This window comes from Marmota monax, unplaced genomic scaffold (assembly GCF_021218885.2).
Source record: "Marmota monax isolate L192 unplaced genomic scaffold, Marmota_monax_Labrador192_F-V1.1 WCK01_AAM20220418_F8-fsc00066, whole genome shotgun sequence".
Lineage (NCBI taxonomy): Eukaryota > Metazoa > Chordata > Mammalia > Rodentia > Sciuridae > Marmota > Marmota monax.
The window spans coordinates 9,494,321-9,520,323 of NW_026692805.1; positions in this window are offsets into that span (position 1 = coordinate 9,494,321).

The window sequence follows — 26,003 nt, forward strand, 5'->3', positions numbered from 1 at the left end:
CCACCGAATTATCTCCCCACAAGGTAGGCTAATTAATGTTTTTTTTTTTTTTAAAATCAGCTATGTTTATGGGAAGGTAGAAATTCAATGTTTATACTATCAGGTAATAACTAAAGATATTTTATTGAAGAATATTTTATTAAAATTAGTTGATGGAAAGGAGGACTTCAGTGTCCAAAGTGGAAATAGTAATATATCTTTTGGTAAATAATTTAGAAATATTAAATTTATAAAGAATGAATCTTTGCTTAAATGGATCTGCAGATTAGAATTTGACTCATAGCTGAAAGCAGAAGCTATTATTTGTTAAATAATTATTTTATAAAGTAAACTTATTTTAAATAAAGCAACACCAAAACAAAACCAAAGAAAGTTAATAAATTATGTTGATACATCTCAAAGAACTTTCATAGAACAACATTCTTGTGCAAAATTAACCCAGTACAGGAACCACCTCTAAGTCCCATCCCTCCTGCCTCATTTAGTCTTTGTCTCATTCCAAAGCTACATTTTAGCTTCTAATACCATAGATTGGTTTTCCTGTTTTTCATTTTCTCAAAACTTAGGATCAAAGAGTAAACTCTCTTTTGAGCCAGACTTCTTTAACTCAACATTTTATTTACAAAACTTATTCACGTTGTTGTGTATTGTTACAGTTCATTCAATAGCTGTTTCTATCCATGTGTATAGCATAAAAAGAATTTGGCTATCTATTGTCTTATTAACAGATATTTGGGTTTCTGGTTTGGGGTTATGATAACAGTGCTGCAATGATTGTTTTAAACAAGTTTTTGTGACAACAGATGGATTTCTTTAGGGCATAGTCTTCAGAGTAGTCTGGCTGGATCATAGAATGCATGTAGCAGATGTGACCAATAGTTTTCCAAATTTACAATCCTTTCAATATTGTTAATTTCTTTTATTCCACCTCTGAAACAACATATTTCATAAGTTTTTTAAAGTTACCATTCTGATGAGTGTGCAGACATATTACATTTGAATTTGCATGATTCTGGCAACTAACTGAGTTGAGCATCTTTGTATATATTCTGAATATTTGCATAGTACATCTTATGGAGTGCCTTTTCTCACTTTAGCCAGTATTTTTTTATTACCTATCTTTTAATGAATCATTTAGCTATTCAGAATACATATATAAAATATTTTCTTATATTCTCTGGCTCATATTTTTATTAACCTAGTAGTACATTTTGATCAACAGAATTTCTCAACTTAAAATATTCTAATTTATCAAACTTGTCCTGTGAATTAGGTTTCTAAAATGCCCTGTTTAAGAAGTACTTGGTTATCAAGGGGAAAATGTTAACATTTGTTTAATACTAATTATATGCTTCAAAATGTGAAAAAGCACATTTAGCTAATTAACTATAAACATTCATTGTTGTAAGTGGAGTGTGTATAAAATTATCAGAGCAATATACTTTGGAAAAAAACATGCATTTCTATAGAGCTATGGACTGAATTTAATTTCCTATTAGACTTAACCTGCTAGGATGCTAGCAAGTTCAAACTTGGTCATTTAAATGTTTTCTCACCTTCTGCATGTCATCATATGTAAACTCTGCATTAAGGAGTGGTCCCTGCCCTTTTTCTACAGTAGGTACTGTATTTACATTTGCCACAAATGTTAAGAGCTTGTGGTAGAATCCCAAGCCCAGCTGTCTGTCCTTGGGTGCTGCTGCTCAGGAATGAAACTCTCTTCTCATTTTTCTAAGAGATCAATGTCTGCTACCTTGCTCCTAGTCTCCTCTTTAGACTCAGAAAAGCCTATTGCCTCGGATGGAGTTGGCTTCCTCTACTATCAAAGTGCTTTCATACATTTTGAGATAAGGGAGCACCAGCTCTTTCAGTGGGTGTTGAGATATTAAAAAGCATTCCCCTTGGCAGGAACAAAAGGTGAGAAATGAAGGTTGTAACACAACATCTTCCTTAATAATATATGACATTTATAAAAGAGAATTCAAAATATGAAGTCTGAAATTACATTTAAGAATAAAATTAACTATGATATAATATCCATAAGTAGATAATCAATAATATAAAGTTAACTGATCCTTTCAAAAAAGTATTTAATATCATAAAAGTAAAAAAAAATATTTTATATGCAAGATATAAAACTTAAAATTGGCTTTTCTTATACTCCTACCTATTCATCCTATGAGATGTCAGTTTTGAGCAAAACAAACTTTACTTTTAACTTAAAAAAATCTTTTCAAGGTATTTTCACTTGTGCTTTATATAGTTATCAGAAAGATTTTTGATTAGAAGAGAAATGGTATATATATATATATATATATATATATATATATATATATATATATATATATATATATTCATTTCTAAAATTTAACGCCTGTAAGTATTCCTTGACTTTAAAAAAAGCCAGACATCCACAAAATTGCAGGATAGGATGAAGTATTGCCTGATTAGTTAACTCTTCATTTCTTGATCAGATTGAAGTTAGGATCATGAGTAATAGATTACTGTGCTCTTCCTTAGGAGAAAAGAATGAAACTTGACTAAGGCTGTAGTCTCAGTAGGTTAATAGCCTCCTGTTACTCCATATTCTGTATGACTCATGCCTTTAACTGCCTGGGCACTTGCTTGAAAAACTTTTGGTTTTCCTTCCATCCACCCATGACTCAAATCATTTTCTCTCCCCTCCCTGACACCTTATTCCATGATTAATTTTAGAAAATCTCATTAGCTTATTTTAAACAAAATACCATTTTCTAGAAGAATTTGAACTTTCTTGAACTTGATAGAGAAACTGAACTTGATGTGATAAGACACATAAATAGTACATTTAATAGGACAAAAATGAAAATTCAAAAAATATGCAAAGGGGTGCAACTTTAGGGTGAAAGTATGAAATCATGACATTCTTTGAATTGTCTCTTTCCTTAACTCATTTGTTAATTTCAATAAATAGTGACAGAATTTTTTTCAATAACAGTTTACACTCTGTTTATCACTAAAGAAGAATGCCTTGGATGGCTCCTAAGTCATCACTGGCTATCAACTAACACAGAAAAATGTTAAATATTTTGGTGATTTGTTTGTATGTGATAAGTCATTGGTCTCTTTCTTCATAGCTCCTAAGCCTATGACCTTTTTGTCTCTTTATCCTTCTCCCCTGTTATTATAGACATAAAAAAGAGAATCCTGATCTCGGAACAGGAAGGATACTGAGCGGTTTTAAATTCCTTCAGTGTTTTAAACAATTTGACATTAAATGCTTGATTTAAATATATATACATGTGAGCATGTATACACACATATACACATGCAGTTATAACACTTAAACAGATGAAAAATATGTGAATTGTGATTATTTCCTTTAACGATTCTCATAAGTATGTCAATGAGTCAGTATACTTTCATTTTTCTTGTATATACCAGTAATAAGATGAAATTTTATCATTGTTCCAAATGGTAGAGCTGTAATACATTATAATAATTAGAATAAAACTCTGGTGATCTTCCATTTTTTTCCTTAAACTTTCAAAACAGTACAAAATCTAGCAAAAATATACACTTAACTTTACTAAAAATTGAATTATATATCCTCATAGCATATCAGAATCAGTTCAGTGGTATACAAATTTATGGATTCACCCATGATTAGTCAGATAAAGTGTTTATAATTAAATTATTTTAGGTTTTTCCAAAAAATTTAGCTAAGTGGAGATTGTCTTTCATACTCTGCAAGTAAAATAAAATTATATACTATTATTTATGAATGGAAAACACTTAAAGCATTGACATAAACAACCTTTCTCTATAATAAATACAATAAAATATTTTATCTTTTAAAATATCTTCAATTAACCCCAAGGAAGGATAAAATGGTAGTTTTTATATGATAGCAAACAAAGTAACAAATACAATGTCTCCACAATTGATCTTGGATAGATTTCCACAATTATATTTGTACTCCTCTTTGTATATTCTGGAGGGTAGTTATACTGGCCTCCAGCCATTCCTTGAGAATTCACTTTTTTGTATGTAGAAAATTGCTGTACGAGAAATAATATAGTCTTCCTTCCCTCTTTTCTAGGTATAAATTTTTCGTATTCCTTAAGAATAGCCCTAGTCCTATTTCATATGAAAATATTTGAATTTACAGGAGGAGGAAACAGCTTTTGTTATGAACTCCCATAGCACTCTGTGTCTCTGTATTCCAACAATCCTTGTACATTTCATGGAGTTGTGGTCTGGAAAAACTGCAAGAAAGTAATTATGTGATTGATAGAGTGTCATGGACAACAATGATTATAAATTATTATAAATATAAATTTTATGTACATATGTATGTATATCTATATATGATATAATATATAAGTATTTATATATATATATATATATATATATATATATGTTTTTATACAACATTATGCTGAGAGTATACTGTGAAAATGAATAAGAAAGAAGTTCTTTAACCTTCTGGGCCTGAATGAAATTGCATTGCTAGAAGCTTGATGTGTGCTCAAGTAAAATTTCCAGGATCTTGCTCTTTCTAGTCTGGGCTGCCACAATGCATTCCCAACTCCTGAAAGCATGCTTATTTTTCTCTACTGAATTGTTATTTCAGGCATCAGAAACATCAGCTCTGTGGCCTATTGTAGATTACTAAGACTCTATCTATCTATCTATCTATCTATCTTTTTTTTGTACAAGGGTTGAACCCAGGGACCCTTAACCACCGAACCACATTCCCACCACATTGTTTAAATTTTTTATTTATTTTTGTTTTGAGACAGGTTCTCACTAAGTTGATTAGGGCTTTGCTAAGTTGATGAGGCTTGCCTTGAATTTGTGATCCTCTTGTCTCAGCCTCCAGAGCTGCTCATTATACTTGTACATCACCACAACAGGCTACAGTACTGTCTTCTCAATGCTTGTATAGCCCCCTCCAAATTCATGTATGTTACAACCTAATAATCAGTGTCATGATATTAGACATGTGTGATTAGAAGATTTGAAAAAGTTTTCAGCAGGAACTCCATTTTGTGATCTAGACTCCTTTATGTATTACAGTGAACACGCTATGAACTTGCTGATATGCTGAAAGAAAGTTATTTGCTAAAAATTATAATTAATGTAAGATTATATAAACTAAACTTTTTTTCCTAGAATAATAATAGAGTCTAAGCTGCTCTATGCTATACCAATGAGCTCTAGAGGTAAATGTGTCTTCCAGTCATAATTCTTGACAAGCAACACACTTAAACTTGATTTTGCCTTTAATAGAACCACCTAAACTTCTGTTTTCTGCTGGAACCTGTGCTCCCTGAGTTGCAATTCTAAGACACCAAGTAAATGCCTTTTTTGTATCACGGATCCTCTGAGCCCTTTTGGATGATAGAGGTCATTAGGTGATGAGGGCAAGTCCCTCATGAATAGGCTTAACACTCTGCTTAAAAAGACACATAGAGCTGTCTTGTCTCCTTCTGCCACATGAACACACAGGGAGAAGATGCACAAGCCCTCACCAGACTCCAAATCTGCCAGCACTCTGATGGTGTGTGGTTTTGCAGCCTCAAGAACTGTGAGGAATAAATTTCTGATGTTTGGAAGCAGTTTACTTTATGGTATTTTGTTATAGCCACCTGAATTGATTAGAATAGGCAATAACTATGTCAGTATTTGTTATAAATGGACTTTTAAAAAATTTCATGATACTTTACAAAGACTCAGACTATTTTATGTTTTCACTTCTGTAGAGTTATAGTTGTTAGTTCTTAGTGGAGAGTTTCAACAATTGTCTCTGTAGGACAAATTCATGTTGGGGGAAAAAAACAAGGAAAAAGAATCAGAGATTCAGAGAAGTAATTAAGAATTATTTGAATTTTCTATACACACTGATTAAAATTTTAAAATAATTCTTCTCTGTTCTTTTATATTTCCCATAGAAATATGCAAAAGTCCCTAACTTTTGTGTATGCCTCTCTACAACTGAGACCCTAAGTATTTTCCAAAAAATAATAAAAAGGTATAACTAAAACTATGTCATTTATTAAACATAGATAATTGTGCTTGAGAAATAATAGAATTATAAAATTGACTGTTACAAAATATTTTAAAGACTAATATCAAAAATTCATAAATAAAATACAACTTAATGATTAATTTTGAAGAAAAGAAACCAGTACAGGAGGATTTGTTGACAACAGAGGATTTAAAACATCAACAACCTAAATATACACAAAACAACAAAATTATTTGCCACCGACCACTATTTTGAAATACAAATTGATCTCACAGAAGCAAAAGAAGCTAGAAAAACAATAAAGTCTTAATACCGGAAAAAAAACAGTGAACGTGCAAATTGCTATCTTACAAATCACACATTAATACTTTTTGAAATAATAAAACACACATTAACAGGATATTTGTGAACATTTTGAGAACAATAGACTCCTGAGCTGCATACAAGGTGAGTGATTAAAAAAAAGATTAAAAAAAAAAACAACTTGTTAAAAAAAAAGCTGTCACATAAAGAGAAGATATTCATTTAATGGAAAAAATAAATGAAGTAAACAAATAAATGAAATATACTATTGGATATTTACTACACAATTTCTCCCCAGGGTTACAAAATATACTCTTTTTAAATGTGTTCTGTTTCCACAGGTGAATGAGGTTGACTCCCAGTTTTTAGAAACACAATTTTCAGATTGGGATTTCTTAGTTCAGAGTTAATAATACTAATGAAAACTCATAAAAGTGACTTTAAACATACTTGGAACCATACCAGAACAGAAAAACACTCACTAAATGTTAGTTGTTTTTATTGTTCCACATAAGTCTCATAGTCTCAGATTCCCTTTTACTGAGGGAAAACTATCCAATATAAATCCTGTACTCATGTCTTATCAATTCCATTTCTTTCCTATCTCATTCTCGACTTAGTTTCCTCTTTTATCTTTTGTCTGAAATATTATAGCCTAATAACTCTACCTCAACATATTATTCCTATGGGAGTGACACATCTAAAATAGAATTGTCATGATTGGACTTCATGATTATTTATCTGGGTTGTTAAAAGGTTAGGCAGAGAAGAAGTAGGACACTCAGGTTTCTAGTGTCAATGACTTGAAGGAGGTAAGAAATTACAGTACCTACAGGTAAAAATATTTAATCTGTGGTTGAATATATATATTTAAACTTCAAGTTAAAATTATAGACTGGCGATGCAGACTTCGAAGTGGCCCAGATTTATAACACCTATATTTTCATGCTTTTCTCAATTTTTAGTAAACTAATATTTCTTAAATAAAGAGACTGTGTCTTTTATTCTTCATGTTCTCAGCTCTTAGCAGAAATTAGAGTATTATCCAGGAAAGACTTAATAAGTAAATTAATATTCTTATCTGAAAATTGATGTTTTTATTATGTAAAATTATATCTATTTTGTATAAAATGATGTTTTAACAAAATATAACTTTGTTTTTCAGTAGAGCTTCAGGAAATGAGAAAAGAATACTCAACATTAAAAAAAAAAAAACTATACAGAGATAAGTAAGAAATAAAGGGCAAAGGTAAATGTTTCCAAAACTGATCCATTTATTCATCTATGTTATTTTAAATTACTCAGAAATTTTAAATTACACACAGAAATTCAGAATGAAAAAATGTACTAGCAAGTGATAGAAAAATGAATAGTTGATTTTTTTCAGCTTTAATCCTCCCATCCTGAGATTGTCTTGCTTTCTTTTCCTCTTTATTAAAGGCCAGGCATTCAATAGAGCATTCTGCCTATATCAAGTAGCACCAAATAAAAACAGTCCAAATCAGGCCAGGAACTTTTTCTCTACAGATCAAGTTCAAGTCAAAGATTTGTCTGAAATATATATACCTTTCAATTACATAATCTTGTAATTGCCACAATTATTTTGAGTTATAACACATTTCACACACAAAAAAAGAGACTTTCAAAACATATACACCTTATTAAATTTAATAATTAGCCACCCACGATTGCATTGATTAGTCAGATTTTCACACTTTTCATATGTAGAGGTCAAGACATATAATGGAAAGAATGTGCTCTAGCGCTGCACAGGCAAGGAAAAGAATGGAGAAAGATATAAAGGTATTTTTATCGAGCAATTAAAGATGGATTTGGTTTAATTGGTTTGTTGTTGTCATTAGCAGATTTTTAGATTTTTAAATTAACTTTTCCATTAACATGTAATAACAAATGAAGTAGAATGGTGACTCTTGAATTCATTTTAAGTTTCCCAAAAGTAGGAGAAATCTAGATGCCTTGAGTTCCCTTGAAGCAAGGGCTGTGTGTACAACTTTTCCTGGAATTGTGGCTCTCTGATTAATGTCCTTAGTAAAAGAGCAAAACCTGGCACATGGAATGTGATCAATAGAATATTTGTTAAGTGATGTGAAAGTCTTATTACTTATTACTGCATAGAACTAGCTTAGAGATAATTTTGCAGTCATACACAGGAACTAAAGAATTGATGATAATACATAAAATTTATAACACAAAGGTATTGAAGTAAAAGAAACAGAGAAAATCGACTTTGTTTTAAAGTGATTGTCATTCAAGTCTGTGACATTGAATATACTTGCTAATACAAGGAATGCAATACAGAAAGTGTACAAAACATGACATGTATTTAAAACTGACTTTTCCCTTCAAATAAGAAAGGATAATAAGATACCCAATAACATATTGATGGTTGAATAAATGGCATTTGCATCTCAATTAAGAGAGGCTGGGGATATAACTCAATGGTAGAGCACTTGGCCTATCAAGGCCCCAGTTTGATCCCAAAACTGAAAAATGCAAAAACAAAACAAACAAACAACACTTCAAGCGAGGCACATTTTATAACACCACACCAGCACTCTTCAAATATGTCGAGGTTGTTAAAAACAAGGAAAATCTGATAAATGTCACAGTCCAAAGGAGAGTAAACAGACATGATAATTAAATATCATGTGATATCCTGAATAGGATCTTTGAAAGCAGAATATTAGACATATATGAAAGAACTAGGACTAAAATATCATCTTTAGTTAATAATAGTGTATTTATACTGGTTCACTATTCGTAACAAATTACCAATCACATTACACTAATGTATATTAGCTTACTTACACAATACCATGTTAATAGTTGGGGAAATTGGGTAAGGGAGATGAGAACTATCTGGACTAATATAACAATTTTTCTGTGAATGTAAAATTATCCTAAATTAAAGTTATTTAACCTCATCCCCACACCCCCCACCCCAAAAAAGAAAGAAAAATTGGAAAGCCATACTAATTTGAGCACAAATTCTTTTGACAATTTTGTCTCAAATTTGACAGGTAAGGTTTGCCAAGAGTCAGTAGTACATGAGAGTGACTTCACGTCTTTCTGTCAACTAAAATTTGATATTCAAAAATTTTCTTGATAACTACACCATTATTATGAGGGCTATGGAATTGATAAAATCATTGTTAGAATTCTATTTTACAAACTTAGTAGGAAATCACTTCTAATTTAAGCTTTTTGAAATAAAATTAGTAATTTTCAATTTAGCCACTTTCTTAGTTATTATTTAACTCTAAATTACATTATATTTCTCTAAAATTCCAAATCTACCTCCCAATATGCACATATGTTCTAATTAAATCGATCTGAAATAAGTGATAAGCCCTAAAAGTATCTCTCAAAGAATCACTTTGTGAAAATTTTGTTTAGAAGAAATATTGCTTTGGTTTAAAAAGTCCTCCTGAGGTAACTTCATTGAGAAACAATGCTTATTCCATTATATATGTTTTCAGCACTTATTTCCTGGAAGCAGTTGAAAATAACCTCTTTGCATAGGGATGGTAAGTACTGATATTTTAATGAATAATGAATTAGAAACACCAATTTTTCAATTTAAAATCAGAGGATTCAGTATTTTTATTATAGTAAAGTACACATAACAAAATTTACTGTGTAACTGTACAGTTCAGGTGTATTCAGTATGTTCTTATTGTTATGCATGCATCATCAACATCCATCTCCAGAATTTTTTTCATCTTGCAAAACTGAAACTTTATACCCTTTAAAAAATAAATTCCTATTTCATTTTGCCCTTAAGTCCTGATACCTATTATTCTACATTCTGGTCCTGTGATTTAGATTGCTATAAGTGATTCATGTAAGTGAAAAGCATACACTAATCATCTTTTGTGATTCGATTATTTCACTTAGAATAATGTTGTCAAGTTTCATCCATGCTGTAGGACATTTTATAATTTTCTTCTTTATTTAAGTATTAAAATATTATTGGAATGATATGATGTGTCCCCTGGACTTTTCCCCCCTAACGTATCTCAACTTGTAGCAGCAATTCAGAAATACAACAAGCCCAAACAAAATAATTGGTGCCCAAAGCCAGCCCTCTACAGTGAATGGGTCAGGAAAGGGCAAGCCAAGCAAGACAGAATACTTTTAGAAAACAACCACTCCAACCAAATACCAAACTATATTACTGGTCCCACATTCAACAACACCAGTAAAGACGTAATGGGGAAACTGAACTTTTACCTTTGCTTGGCAATAATGGGGTATTTCACCCCACTTTGCTTCTTTCTTCCATCTTTGATAAGTTTTATGTCAAGGAAAGTTCAGAAAGCAAACAACCTCATGAAACAATAACATGACCCTTTAATCCTGTGGGGAGGAGTCTGGCCATCATATCCACACTTCTGTAGTGAGGCATCCTAATTACCATTGTTGGGTACCACCAGAAGAAATCTAGTGGGCTGCGTAAGGATGACTGCAATCCCAGTGGCTGGGGAGGCTGAGGCAGGAGAATTGTGAGTTCAAAGCCAGCTTCAGAAAGTTAGCGAGGTCTTAACTAACTTAGATCCTGTTTCTAAATAAATAAAATACAAAAAAGGGCTGGAGATATGGCTCAGTGGTTAAGTGCCCTTGAGTTAAAATCTCTGTAGCAAAAATAAAAAAAGAATGAATGAATCATATCATATCAAATGGGGAGACAGAACTGCCATCCTTGTCTATCAGAACATGATACCCTGACTCAATTTTCAACAGAGATTGACTGAGGAACCTAAACTTTTACCCTACATGGTCATAAATTTTTAGTGATGATCTCTTCCCTGCCAGAGAAGAATCAGAGGAAGCCAGCTGAAACAGAAGGTATAAATAAGATTGAGACTCCATAGCGTAATGTCCCTAAATGACCTAGTTTGTTTTTAAAACCATATATCAAGAGAAATTTACTTATAATGTATTTTTTTTGTACCAGGGATTGAACTCAGGGGCAATCAACCACTGAGCCACATTATATATTATTTATAGCCCTATTTTGTATATTATTTATAGATAGGGTATCACTGAGTTGCTTAGCACCTTGCCTTTGCTGAGGTTTGAGATTCTCCTGCCTCAGCCTCCCAAGCCACTGGGATTATAGGCTTGTGGCACTGTACCCAGCTTTACTTATAAATTAAGACTCTCAAAACTCTGGAAAAGATCAAGAGATACCAACATCAAATGACGCATATGTTAGAACTGACAACAGTTCTAAGGCATCCATAATAAAAACACTTCAATAGCATTATGAAGCATTTGAAATAAATGAAGAAAACATAGAAAGCCTTAGCAAACAAATATAAGACAAAGAAAAAATAAATGAAAACTATGAATTCAAAAATACATTTTTTTTAAATTTTTTGGTCCAAAATTAAAAAAAAAAAAATTAATGGATGCTCTTGAATTTGGATCCAGCATGCTCTTTAGGGCTTTGAAAGCATCACTTTTGTCTGTAGGGCAAGAAAAATATACTGAAGATTAAACATTTTCTCTCTGATTTTTCAAAGAATTAAAGACACAAAGCAAACTATTGCCCCCAAGTTGGAGAAACATACATGTAGATAGAATCATAAATTCCCAGAACAGAAATTCACCAGCAGACACTGGTCCTTGAGGAACCAGTACTGGCATAAGAACTGTATTTGATTAATTATGAGAGCAGAGCGTAGGCAAGTTCAAGATTTAAAAATTCCACCGGGGTCCAGTATCAGTGAGGTTTGTTTCCAGGAGTCCTATCAGTTTTTCACAATGAAGATTGGTGAAAAATGCACCTGCTTCTATCAAGGTAAGGTGGAAAAGAGATATTCTGAAATATGCTCACAGATTTATGTTTTTTGAAAGGACAGAACCCTGACTCCAACTTCAGAACCAGTCTCCAACAGGTTAGTAATATGTTAATCATGTTGGAATTATCAGACCTGGAATTTAAAACGCAGAACTAATAAGTTAAGAACTCTAATAAAAAAGGTGAATGACATGGAAGAACACATGTAAGGAAATAAAGAAATTCCAAGATAGAATAAACATGTATCAAAAATAAATTATATAAATTGAAAAAAAATCAGAAATGAAAAATTGATTCATCAATAGCATGGGCACACACAAAGAAAATAATCTGTCAAAATGAAATCAAAGAAACAAATGTGAGAATGACACAATTTCATATCCCAGAACTGTAGGACATTTACAAAAGCATAGCATGCATGTAATAGCAATGACAGAAGGAGAGAAAGAAGAGGAGGAGGAGGAGGAGGAAGAGAGGAGAAGGAGAAATGAAGAAAAGTACGAAATAACTGAATCAATAATGAATGAAAACATTCCTAAATTAATTCCAGATATTAAATCACAAATTCTGGAAGAAAAGGAAACTCTAAACGAGTATAAATACTATGAAATCTATACCTACACATATCATGTTACACCTGCAAACAAACAAACAAACAAACAAAAACAATGGAAATCTTTAATGTAGACAGAATAAGGAAAATGTAAAAAAAAAAAAAACAAAAAACTAACACACTCTCAGAGAATCAAGGATAAGAATTACATTGAAGTTCTTTTCAGGACACATACAAGAAAATGTGGGATCAAATATTTAAAGAATCAAGTAGAAAAAAATTCTCTAACCTAGGATTCTATATCCAATAAAGTTATACCTTAGAAGTGAGGGAGAAATAAAGAATCCTACAAAGAAAAGTTGAAGAAACCCTTCCTGGCAAGAAAATGTTAAAAGAAATCCTTCAAAAAGAAGGGTATTATATAATTCAAAAATGCAGGTCTGCATAAAGCAAGAGCATTAGAAAAAATATAATTTTTTATTATTCCTAGTCTTCATTGTTCTAACAGATGATAATTTATTTAAATTGATAATATAGCAGTAATGCATTTGATATTTATCGTATAGGGACAATTGAAATTAATAAAGGTGATATTATAAGAATTTGGAAGAAAGAATTAGTAATAGCTTGTTTAAAGATTCTAGTGCTACTTGTGAAGTGTTATAGTATTATTATTTTAAATGGATATTGTCTAAGTATTCTAATTTAAAACTAGAGCTTGTTAGAGTTCATTCAAACAAGACCCAGATATGCTTTTTTAAAACCAGAAATTCGTTTAAACATAAAGATATAGAAAGATTAAAAATAAAGAGATGGAGAGAGATGTTAGTATTAACATTAATAATTGAATTATTAACATAACTACAGAGTAGACAAAGCAGTTTTCAAAGGACAAAATATTATGAGGGATTGGAAGAACAAAAGGATCAATTCTCCAAGAAGATATTGCAGTCATGAATGTGGATGCACTCAGAACACAACAGTCACTAATATGCCATTATGTAAAAATGTGAATGTGTAACCGATGTGATTCTGCAATTCGTATATGGGGTAAAAATGGGAGTTCATAACCCAATTGAGTCAAATGTATGAAAGATGATATATCATGAGCTTTGTAATGTTTTGAACAACCAATAAAAAAAAGAAAGAAAATCATAAAAATTGTAGGGCAAAAACTGATACAATAACAAAGAGAAATACATGAATCCACTGTTACTAGAGCTTTCAATATCCTTCTGTCAGTAGTTGATAGATCCAGTAGGTCAAAAATAAAGATAGAATTGACTTGAAGAGCACCATCAATCAACAGGATCTAAGAGAAATCTATTCAATACTTCAGCCACTGACAAGATGATATATATTATTCTCAACATTGGACATGGAATAGTCACTAAGACATACTTCAATTTGGGACATAAAACACACCTTAGCAAGTTAAAAAATAGATTAGGCAAAATAAGATCTCAGACCACAGTGGAACTAAACTAGAAATCAATAACAAAATGATATCTGGAAAGCTCTCAAACACTTAATAAATAAACAACCCATTTCTAAATAACATATGGGTCTTTAAAAAAAGCTCAAGATAAATTAAAATTTGAGCTAAATTAAAATGAAATTACAATTTATCTGGTACAACCACTTTAGAAAGCAGTATAAATATTTTTCAAAAGACTAGACATGGAACCACAATATGACCCAGCTATTCTATTCCTTGGCATTTATCCAAAAGAACTAAAATCAGTATACTGTAATGAAACATGGGTAACAAATGTTTTAGCAACACAATTCAGAATTGTCAAGTTATGGAAAGAGCTTAGGTGTTTCAACAAACAAACATCAACAAACAAATTGTTAAAAGAAAAGAAAACATGGTAAATATAGAACATGGAGTTCTATTAAGTAATAAAGAAGAATGAAATACCTCATTTCCTGGTAAATGGGGTGGAACTGGACAACATTATGCTAAGTAAAATGCTACAGATTCAAAAAGTCAAAGGTGAATGTTTTCTCTCGTATGTGGAAGTTAGAGAGAAAGAAAAAAGAGGAATACAAAAAGAGAACTAAAGACAAATCATTTTCTTCTTTTCTCTTGTTTACTTGGATTAATTTATTCATCTTTTTATAATTCCATAAGGTAGAAGGAAGTATGGATGACTGAGTTTAGATCTTTCTTTCTAATACGTGCACCATTATAATAAGGGAGACCCAGAGAGTAGAGAAGGGAATGGAGGGGGAGGAAAAAGGTGAGGGTATAGGGAAGAAATAGAGAAGGAAATCTACCATCCTATGTATGAGTATACCAAAATTAATGCATATACATAGTATATATAAAAATATATATAATCACATATATAAATATACACCTTATATACTTATATATTATAAATGTATTAAAATATTTATAAGTATATAGTCTTAACATACTAGTTAAAATAATAATAACTATTATTCTACTCATCTTATTATTATTACTATTATTATTATTATTATTATTATTATTATTACTAAAGGGAGATCAGTAGAATACAGCAGGTAGATAGATCAGCAGAGGCCATGAGGAGAGATAAAGTGATAGCACAGGAGAATGAGATTGATCAAATGATGTTATATGAATGTATGAACATGCCATAATGAACCCAATATCATGCATAATTGTAGTAGATCAATAAAAAGTGCAATTTATCAAATTTTGTGGAATGTAACAAAAGTAGTGCTTAGAAGGAAATTTATAGCATTGAGTACTCAATCATCTATATTTCCACCTATAAAAGTAGAAAAAGAAGAGAAAATTAAACCAAGTAAACAAGAAGAAAAGAAGTAATAAAAAAATAGACCAGAAATCAAATAAATTGAACATAGGAACTCAATTAAGAAAAAAAATGAAACCAAAAGTTGTTTATCTGAAATTTTCAACAAAATCAATAAGTCTCTATCTAGGCTAATGAAGAAAAGAGATGACATAAAAAACAGAAATGCACAAGAGATCATCCCTACTGACTCCGAGGACATTAAAAGATAATAAAGGAATATTATAAATGATATTATTATCATAGTTTTTAACCTAGATTTGAGACAAAATCTTAGAACAATACAGTCTGTAAAATATGTAAAATGAGACAATCTGGAAAGATTAAAGAAATTTAGCTAGGAATTAATAGTCTTTTATTCTTTTTACAAAATTTCATTCTTTTCATATGAATACTTCTTTTCATATGGCCAAAAGAAGTAGACAAATCCATAATTACTCCTGGATATTTTGACACCCCTTTCTCAGCAAATGAAAAGAACTCAAATAGGAAAAATATCAAGGGATGTAGGAGACTTGAAGTAATAGGTAATAGGATACATGAGGTAATAGGTTCTCATAGGCGTTTATAGAACACTTTCAACAGCAGCAGCAGCAGCAGCAGCAGCACATGAATTCTCTTAAAGTATCAAAAAACATTTACCCCAATAGACCATTATGTGTGCCATAAAACCAACCTTAACCAGTTTAAAAGAATTAAAGTCACATTGTGTATTCTTTGACAACAGAATCACAATAGCAATTCAAAACAAACAGATTACAAGAAAATACATAATACTTGGAAACTGGATAACACGTTTCTAAATAATCCATTATTAAAAGAAAAAGTCTTAAAGGAAAAAAAATTAAGATTCCATTGAATTAAAATGAAAACACAGCACATTAAGACTTTAGAACACAGCTAACTGAATCTAAGTGAACACAGCTAAAACTTTAGAATGCACCTAAGAGAGAGAAATTTATACTAATAAACACATATATTAAAGGAAAGAGTGAATTGGACAGAACTTTCCTATGTTCATATATGAATACACGACCAATGAAACTCCACATCATTTACAACCACAAGAATGGCATCCTAATTAGAATAAGTTATAGTCCATGTATGTATGTTAAAATACACACCACTTTCATGTATGTCTAAAAAACTCAAATTTTTAATAAAGAAAAAAAAGAGAGAGAGGAAAAGTCTCAAGTCAATATTTAAGCTCTCACTTCAAGACAAGGAGAGAAAAGAGTTAACTCAAAGTAAGTAGAAGAAATAATAAAATAGAAACAGAAATCAGGAAAGTTGCAAACAAAAATAATAGACAAAATTGGGGCTGGGGATGTGGCTCAAGAGGTAGTGCACTTGCCTGGCATGAGCGGGGCCCTGTGTTCAATACTCAGCACCACGGCAAAAAATTAAAAAATAAAAAAAATAAAGATGTTGTGTCCTTCAAGAACTAAAAAATAAATATTGAAAAACTCTCTCTCTCTCTCTCTCTCTCTCTCTCTCTCTCTCTCTCTCTCTCTTTGAATAAAGTCTATTTTAAAAAAAATAATAGGTAAAATCAATGAAGCAAAGCAAAAGTCCTTTAAGATGATCAGTGAAGTAGAAAAACATCTAGTAAGACTGTCAAAATAAATAAATAAATAAAAGACAGCACTACGGACACTGTAGGTGTCAAAAGGACAATAAAGTAAGACTACAAATAGGTCAAAAGAGAAGATGAAACGGACCATTTAAAAGAAAATACCACAACTCACATTCTACAAAATAGATCATTTAGATATCCTTATAAATATCAAGAACATTGAAATCATAATTTTTTATAACTTTATTTTATTTATTTATTTTTATGTGGTGCTGAAGATCAAACCCAGGTCTTTCGTACATGCTAGGTGAACACTCTACAGCTGAGCCACAACCCCAGCCCTGAAATCATAATTCTAAAGCCTCCCAAAATTAATTTGTAAGTAAGATGGTTTCACTGATAAGTCAAATCAAACATTTCAATAGGAATTAGTAGCAATTATATATAATCTATCTTATCAAAAATGAAAGAAAAGGAAAACACTGATGCATTTTATGAACATAGTATTACCCTGATGTCCAACTCTGATAGCACACAAAAAAAGTACAGAACAACATCACTTATGAATATAGATGTAAAAATTCTTTTTAAAATATTATTAAATGGAATATAGTAATATATAGTAAAATAACTGATGGTAAAATTGGATTTATTCCACGAATGGAAGAATAGTCCAATATCGAAAAGTCAAAGTACTTAGACATATTAGAAAACTAAAGAAGAAAAATTACATGATCACCTCATTTATTGCAGAAAAATATTTGATATAATTAAATATCCATTCTTTATAAAAATATAATATGTATAGAAATTTCCTTTATATTATACCAGACCCAGAAACACTCAGATGTCCTTCAGTAGGTAAATGGTTAAATTAACTTTGGAAATCTCAGGGGAAACAGGATTACTTTTCTTCCCCATCCCAGCAGAGTAAACACCCACCATAGGAACAAAGTAATCCAGTCTTTGGGGATGGTACCAGAAGATCTCAGAAATGACTATCTCCCAAATTTACAAGTATATTACACCTCCAGACAGAGAACCCATGGGATGTAATCTTTGAGTCTCCTCTGTAAAAGCCCCCTCCCTGTTCCTGCTGATGGACAGAATCACAGTATTTGGGGCAGCAGTCCCAAAGGAGACATGAGTCTCCTTTGCTAGCAAAGAATAAGGCTTCTTTTTCCTTTTTCTTTAAAAAATAAAAAAAAAAATTAAAAAAAACTTTGGAAGAACCGTATCATGAAATACTGCTTAGTAATAAAAGGAGTAAGCCATTAATGCACATAACAACCTGGATGGATCTTCAGTCAATTATGTTGAGTGAAAAATGTCAGTTCCAAAAGGTTACTTACCACATGATTCTATTTATATTACATTTTGATATGATAAAGTTATAGAAATGGAAAACAGGTTAAGGGTAGCCACGGGTTTTAGAATTAGTAGAAGCATAAAGGAAGTGGGTACTACTAAAAATGCTAAATAATTAACTTTTGTGGTAAGGAAAGTATTTTATATTTTGAATGTATCAATATCAATATCCAGTTATGATATTATATTGTAGCTGTGTAACATGTTACTATTGGAAGAACTGGTTAAAGGATGGGATCTTGCATTATTTCCTACAATTACATAAAAATAAAAATTTCATTACAAAACTCACAAATATAGACATTTTTATCCAAACAAATCAAAAAATCTAAACTATAAAAATATAACAAAATTACTAAGGAGAAGGAACATGTTGGCAGACAGAAACTTAGATAGAAACAAAAAATAATGGATAAATGCAGGTAAAAAAGAAATTTATTTTATCTTATGTTTAATTGCCTTAAAAACAGTGTATAAATTATACAACATGAATTGTCTGATAATGATGCAATTAAACCACAAAACACCAGAAAGATATCTGAAATATCATCAAATACTTAAGTCCATGGCTTCAATAGACTGTCATAATAAAAAAAAATTAAATCTATTTCACTTTAAATGACACTGAAATTCCCATCAAATTTGTGAGATGCAGCTATAGCAGTATTTTAAGAGAAATGTGTGTGTAGGTATATTTTCATCATGTTATATTAAAGACCTTCAATAAGTTAGGCAAGTTTCCCCTTAAAGCAATGAGTGAAAGAAGAGCAAATTAAGGTAAAAACAAGTATGATCAGAAATCAATCAAATAAAAAAAAAAGAAACAAATGAAATCAAAAGATAATTCTTTGAGAAAAATCATAAAAACTGATCAAACTTTCAACAGTTTTCCATTACTATAAAAAATACCTGAGATTAATCAATTTTTACAGAGAAAAGGTATATTTTGACTCACAATTTCAGAGATGTCAGTAAGTGGTCATTTGGCCTTGTTGCTTTTTGTCCTGTGGCAAGACAGCACATTATGGCAGGGCAGGGAGCACATGGTAGAACAAAACCATTCACCTTGTGGCAGGGAAGTGAAAGAGAAGTAAAGGAAAAGTCCAACGTTCAATAACCTTCCAGAAAGAAATGCTTCCAATGGTCTAAGGACCTCCTCTAGGCATCATTTCTTAAAGTTTTTAATGACCTACCAATACTGCCAAGCTGGGGACAAAGCCTTTAACACATGAATCTTTGAGGGTCATTTCAGATCCAAACTATAGCATTAACCAAGTCACTTATGAAGAAGTAAAATTAGAAAGGACACAAATGTGCAATGTCAGAAATGAGAGGAGACCTAATGACATATCACAAAGAAATTAAGAGAATACAGCAAATAATTATATACTCACAAGTTCTTAGACAGTCACAAACTACTAAAATTAATTTCAAAAGAAATAGATAACATTGATAGATATGTATCTATTAAAACATTGAAATTTTAGGAAAGCATTCCAACAAAGGTATCTAGCATGTTGAAATAACTTGACTCATCTAGCCAGTTCACAGCAGAGTAACTTTCCAACCTGAGGAAGAATAAGCAAATTGCAATTGGATGCTCTAGGGAGTCAGAAATGAGGAGAGAAACCCAAATCACTTTTTCCATCTTAAAAAAAAAAGAAAATAAAATGTTCTACCACAATCTGGCTTCTGTAGCAGGCCTCTCTTGATTCCATGAACTTAGATAGTCTCATATAATGTATAACTACCATGAAGCAGCAAGTCTTTAAAACTAAATGAGTTGTAGCTTTTGTAAGAATTTGTGTCTCTATGATAATTAGCCTTCATTATACTTATAAACTTAGCAGTGAGTTCCAAATTCTTTCTTCTTTCTTTATACACAGAAGAATAAAATTCAAATATATTTTGCCTGGAAGGAAGTCACCACAAGTTAATTTTATTGAATTTCACATAAAAATATAAAATAGGGTGGGTCTTAGCTACTTTTTACTATATTTAGCTGGAGTTTCCTACAAGATTTTAAAAAGTATATTCTCAAACTCTGTAATCCAAAAGTTTTGTGGGGGAAGTTAGCAAAAACACAAACTGATGTCCATTTCCTCTCATTTTCCATGTGTTTCCTTTGGTTAAATAAATACTCTAAAAATACAAAATACTTCATGTGTTGGGAAAATGCTCTGAAAGGCATGCATATTTGTACTCAATTACTTCACCAATAGATTTATAGTAATGTCTGTTGGGTTAATAAATCCTGCCTTATCTCAAACTACTTTTATTGAAAAATGAAACAACATGAAAGCCATTTACTAGGAAATACTTTCAGTCTGCAAAAATGAGTTTCAACCTACCTAACATGAGTGAGCATGTTCTTTAATGTGTTTTACCCATGAATGTTCCCACAGGAAGAGACTTGAGCAGTGGGCAGCAATTTTGCATTGATAGATATGTTCTCACATATTGTATTGCACCTTAGGGACATCTAAACTTTTGTTTTTGCAATAAATAAACAGTACAGACTTAAATGGAATAAAGGGTAGTAAACTGTCAAAACATATTCATTTTAATTATTATTTGTATGTTGCATTTACTAGTTTTGACGAGTTCTATTTGCACATCATTTTGAGAGTAACTACTACTATCATCAGATTTTTTTTATAATCATAGGATGATTAATAGGAACACAGAGGACCTCTGAAAATGGGTTTGTTGTGATCTTGAGTGAAATTATAGATATGACTTTAAATAATAAAAAAAAAATTCCCAAATGTATTAATAGAAATATCATATATAACATCAATTTAGAAGAGCTACTCTATTTGACATGAGTGGCTTTGGAGGTTCTCCTGAGTTATAAGCTTACAAAGTATTGGAGGAAATAGTATTTAGGTATGTGACTTTGAAAATCTTGAAAAACTAGAATTCATTAAATTCATTATTGAATCATACCATAAATATCTTCTGGTTTATTGAAGTTGTTGTCTTTAACTACAATAACACTAAACTAGAACTGCAAATAGTTTTTTTCCTAGATGAACAAGACAGGGAGGGAACTTTATCCTGGCTCATACATTAATTCTCTGGTTTCAGAAGTATTTATTGAGAACCTTCTAAGAGCCAAAAGTTGTGTTCAGGGTTTGATTAAAAGAATCCCTTGTCATAACACACAAAAGAACAGACCAACATTCCTGGAAATATCATTGTTGATCCTATTACATTTTAGCAAGTGGTAATGAACTGATAGGGAAAATGATAAGTAAATTCATTCCATTCCTTTAATCTCCACAGGAAGATATTTTTACATAGGACACTAGGAGAATCAGCTCTTTGCACTGAAATATCTTTATAGTCACTTCTTTATATTTTATATATTAATTCAACTTTAAATTTCTAAAAATGACTAATTTTACACTAAAAATGTGTATTCTTAAAGTTAAGTAAATAAATGTTATATAATAATTATAATAACATTAATTATGTGCCATCCAGTGGGCTAAGTGCCCTTCAATAATTCCTGAGTTTTTTCTTACAACAACACTTTTGTGTCCTAATTGTGGTATTCAAATCACATAGATGAGGAAAGTAAGTCTTAGAGGGATTCCTGACTTGGTTAAAGCTGTGATAAAACCTCTAAGCTGCTTGACTCCAAAGCAATGCTGGAAATCACCACCCCATAATTTTTTCCCATAGTTTCACAATATCTGGGAAAATACTGAATCCACAGAAAGTACTTAAGTCTCATGGTGGCCTAGAAATCAAGATTGCAGAGCCAGAAAAGACTTTGTAGTTCATCTAACCTGCCCTGTTCCAGTATCGACACACACTGTCTAGAAACTTAGGAACTTTTCTTCATTTTGTTCCCCTCTATTTAATCTGTTGCCAATCTTTCTGATTTCACCTCCAGAGTATTTTCCAATCTGCTTCTTTTTCTTCTTCACAATCATTAACTTACCTGAGCTCTAGTCGTCATACAACAATCTTCCATTGCCTCTCTTCAATCTCCCAAACCATTCTGCTCAGAATGTGATCTGTAGACCAGTGTCAATGTCATTGAGGAGTTTCCAAAACATGGCAAATATCAGGCCTCATTCTAGATGGACTATCCTAGAACTACATTTTCTTCTTGAACCTTCACACACTGCGGTGGTGTTATTTATATTCATTTTGGCAGTTTGCTGGGGCTTAGAGTAGGGCAGGTAGGGGAGAGCACTGAAACTTCTAGATTTATTGACATTGGCTAAGAATAAACCAATGTGAGGCACAGCAGTTCCACAGTACCACCAGAAACGCTGAACCTTTTATTCAAAATACCAACTCTTCCCTTCATGATAGCATTTGTTATTTGAGACACACATCTTTCAGAAGGGGAAGTTAGCCATGCCGTATGTAGTTCTGACCCTCATTACTCTTTACTTCATAAGATTTGGTTTCTTCCTACATTTTTCCTTTTTATTATAACATCACTATCAAAGTGTGGGAGCTCCCTGTCAGGAGCAACTTTTTCTTACATAATTAAATTCCAATATCCTAATTTCACTGGCTTCTCTTTATTCTTACTATTAAATGAACACAAATCATTCTCAATTGCTTCTCCATTGAGTTTTCATTGCTTTCGTAGCTAAATGTTCAAGATAACTCATTTTCTTTATATGAATTAACCTTGTTTCTTTTCTCCCAAAGTATAATGGAGTCATCCTTTGAATTACACTTACTATTCAGTGATCTATTTAAAAATGTATTTAGAACATCATACTTCCCTGCTTTTTAACTCTTCCATTTCCTCCCACTAGATTTATATTTCCAGTATTTTAACCTGAACCACAAACCTTGAAGGATTTCAGCTTCATCTCTCTAACACCTTTTTGCACAGCTCTCCTCTAACTTAGTGCTCTCCAAATCCAAATACTTTTGTTGTTGTTGTTGTTGTTCTTTAAATTCACCAATATGTCTTTCTTACCTACACTCACCATCTACTTATGCCTAAATTTTTTCCTCACAGTATTTTTCCTTCTCATTATGTTATCCTTTCTGGTAGCATCTGGTAGCATGATGACATAACCAATAATTATCTCTCATCATATATGTATTTAGTTTGTTTAAACTTTAAATATATAAAAGTAATTTCTGTTTGTTCACCATTGTATGCTGATATATATCTTGCTTTGTTCTTCAATGTATGTATCCAATACATTACTTTATTTGAAAGATGAGAAAACTTAGGTACATAAGGGTTAAGTTGACTTGTCAAAGGGCACAATTTTGTGAGTAGCAGAGCTAGAGTTTCTGGCATTCACTTCAGTATGCTTTTCATTACATCTCCACTTCATATATAGATTCAGCAATTTAAGACATAGTCCTTCAAACTCAAAATGACTTGGGAGACTTAAATTTTGATCATATAACTCAAATAACCACTCTGCAGTAATCATGGACACTGGACTCCACTGGTTGTTAAAGCCAGCAGTGTGAAAACGGCTGCTTTTCATTGACTGAGGCAAGTAAGTCTAAGATAAATAAAGAAGGAGCTCTGTGCACTGACTCAGGAATCCATTCCAGCAAAGTGGGTGGATGTGAAACGCATACTGGTAAACCAAATTCTGACTCACTGGCCACCAAGTCTGATTCCTCCTACTGGAGTGTATCTGTTGTCAACTCACTGGACTCATTTCTCAGCAAGTGAAGAGATCCAGTGTCACACCCTGTCAGCATCAATTGGTCTTCTCGGGTGATGGTTATGGATGTGGTCTAGTTAGGAATGTGCCTTGCCTTCCACATGCGAGGGAGGCAAATTCAATGCTGGAACATGGTGCTGCAGGGAAAATCCTCGCTTAAGAAAGAAAAATAAAATTGTTTTTAAATGACAAATAATAAAATGTTTTCTAAATTCCAAACTGAAGGATTCACTTAATGACATGATCCAATTAAAAAATTTTATTGCTTTAGGTAGCTTGACTTGGGTCAGTTCAGCAGAAGATTGATTCTCCTAAAACAAACAAATAACAACAAAATGAAACAGAATAACTAGAGCACCAAGTTTAGCTATTATAATGCCAATACCACACTAAGTATATAGTCCCTGGACAAGAAAAACATTCCCTGTAAAAGGACCCAGTGTATGATTTTGAGGTCTATAAAAGGAGCATGATGACAGAATTTGAAAGAAGTAAAAGGTCACATAAAATCAGTTACATTGTTCACCTAACTTACCCAGGACATCCTGTTTTGTTTGTAGGCCATGACTGAGGTTGGGCCGGGGTCTGACTCGGCATTCTATAGGTACAATAGTTATGTGGCTATAGCTCTGAGTGTTAGTGCACAGCAACCAGCCAAGCTCAAAATTATATTAGTTGCCTATAGTGCATGTCTGTTGTTCATCTGTTTTCCATCTGTCTGTTTTTCATCTGTGGTTGCTGAAGACACATTGAATTAGGCAATATTCCTCTGTCTAAACCAAGAGCATGTGTGATAAACATGTCTTTTTTAGCCACAATAGTGTCTGCTTGCATAATGGCATTGGTAATTAACAAACAACATATTTGGGGATGCACCTGCAATGAGCAGGCCATGTAATGAGGGTTAATTGTTGGGTTAATAGAATGATAAAGTTTGCTATCCTCGGCAGCTGCAGGCAATATTTCAGCAAAACCATTCACATATGCAACTAATTTAGGAGCTGCCTCAACCTAGGCACCTTTAAGAGCTAGTAATAAGAGCACATAATTGCATGTGTGGTATAAATAGCCTTTTAATTATAGCTCAAAAAAGCACTTCTTCCTGCTACATGATGCAGAGCATTCATGGTTACCCAATATGTGGTTTCAGAAGAATTAAAACCACATTAGGAGGCTGGGGTTGTGGCTCAGTGGTAGAGCCCTTGCCTAGCACATGTGAAGCCCTGGGTTCAATCTTCAGCACCACATAATAATAAATAAATAAATGTACTGTGTCCAACTACGACTAAAATACACACACACACACACACACACACACACACACACACACACTAGGAAGACCTATTTCAGCCAAGCATGCTCTTTTTATGATAAAGTCTAACGAGGGCTAATTTGACCAAGTGCTACTGAGGGTTGAGTGCTCTGTGCTCAAGTCTGAGTGTGTGTGCGTGTGTGTGTGTGTGTGTGTGTGTACTTGGGAGTGTGATTCATAGATAAGTTTGGGATAGTTCTCGGTGAAATATATCTTGCTTTATTTCAGTTTGAATGATGATGCCACTTGTAGACATCACTAACTCTGAGTATCCGTGCTGACCCATGCAAGAACAGTGTTCATTATACAACCTGAAAGTAAAACAGGCAAAACTGATTTGATTAACATTATTATAATATTGATTAAAACTGAGAAATATACCAAAGAAAAGATCTTTCTTTGGCACTTTCCTAGCCTGGCTAGCAGCATCAGAGAAGAGATGGGAAGAGTGACTGTGGATGTATATCTCCTGTTATGTATCATGCTCATTTACTTCCCCAAATGACACAGGTGGAAAGGACAAATGAAGTATGCAGATGAGCTTCTAGAGCTGTTGTTGAACAGTTTGT